We start from the raw sequence: 1,389 nt of genomic DNA on the forward strand, positions 1-1,389 counted from the left end.
GCAGTCGCGACCCCCTAGCCAATTTCCCGCAACTTTTCTATGACGTCACGGAACTTTGTTTGGGTGATTGGTGGCCGCCTAACTGACCTGTCGCGACGACACATGACTGGAAGTCTGTAATGGGGCCTCTAGTTCCATTTGACCGCATCACTTGAATGCTACCGTGCAGTTAACGGACTGATCCGTTAACGGTTAACGGGTTCGGATCCCACCTGGCGGGAATTTTTTCTCCTATTTCTTTCTTTCTTTCCAATTCCTTTATCGGCTTCAATGACCTACAATATCCTCTCCTTTGCTTTCAGAGGTTTTCTTGACTGGCAAACTTTATTTCTGTCTTATTTTCAACGAGCCCCTCATTTTCTATTCTGATTCGCTACATGCATAGCGAGGGCCTCTGTTCTGGCAGTCTTGGTGCCGCAGGAAGCTTAAGAGGGTTCAGCGCTGGACGACCACTCTCGGCATGTCGTAGACACTTGAGTCACGGCCCGGGGGTTAAAAAGAAGGTCCCCTTCACCACCAGAAGTCGGAGTGGCGCTGACTACCACCCCCAAGCACAGGAAAAAATTAAATGACATAAATACCCCAGAAAGTGGAGGGTGAAAATAGCTCCGCCGGTAGAGTAGTGGTTATCGCACCAGACCAGTATTCTGGAGGTCGTGGGTTCGAATTCCACGTGGCGGGTATTTTTATTCTTTATCTGTTTCGATGGCCTACCATATCCTCCCCTTTGCTTTCCGAGGTTTTCTTGACTGCCAAACTTTATTTCTGGCATATATATATATATAGTGTAAGCTTCTGTAGTTCTCCGCGGCACAATATTTCGCCGATTTCAATCTTATGTGTAATCATCATCACCTGTCATCCTTTTCAGTAATGCTTCATCTTCGTCACCTGTACATGATCATTATCATCCCTGAGGCTAGTGCTGCTTGGCTGCGCGTTCGCCAAATAAACGGCATCTGTCTCCTCTGCTCTATCAGTGAGCGACGTCTCCTTGAAGGCCTCTTACACGTGGTGGAGGTGCACCTCGATCCCGCCCTCTGGCTCTCCTAGCGCACCCCTGGAGCTACGTTCAGGAAGACGCCTTCAAATGCCAACTGGGCCAATGGAACAGGACGTCCCAACTCGCACCGCCCCTGCAACGGCTTCTGCGCCTCCTGCATGGACCGTTACCAGCCGCCAACGGGACCCCAGATCCTTCGCTGGCCTTCGCGGTGAAGACGTCGACGATTGGCTTGACTATTACAACAGAGTGAGTGCGTTTAATCGGTGGGATGACTCTATGAAGCTCTATAATGTCCCGTTCTGCCTTGACAAAGTGGCTAGGACGTGGTTTTATAACAACGCACATCGCCTAGGAGATTGGAATACGTTTACGGAGGAGATTCG

General features: G+C 50.0%; 1 non-coding gene across 1 annotated transcript; it reads left to right on the forward strand.

Moving 5' to 3' along the window:
• The first annotated feature begins 608 nt into the window (after positions 1-608).
• Trnat-agu (transfer RNA threonine (anticodon AGU)) lies at positions 609-681 on the forward strand. Its single transcript has one exon. It is a non-coding gene; the product is annotated as a tRNA-Thr (tRNA).
• The last annotated feature ends 708 nt before the right edge of the window (positions 682-1,389 follow it).

Source organism: Haemaphysalis longicornis, unplaced genomic scaffold (assembly GCF_048455015.1).
Source record: "Haemaphysalis longicornis isolate Haplotype H1 unplaced genomic scaffold, Haemaphysalis longicornis Haplotype H1 scaffold_6, whole genome shotgun sequence".
NCBI lineage: Eukaryota > Metazoa > Arthropoda > Arachnida > Ixodida > Ixodidae > Haemaphysalis > Haemaphysalis longicornis.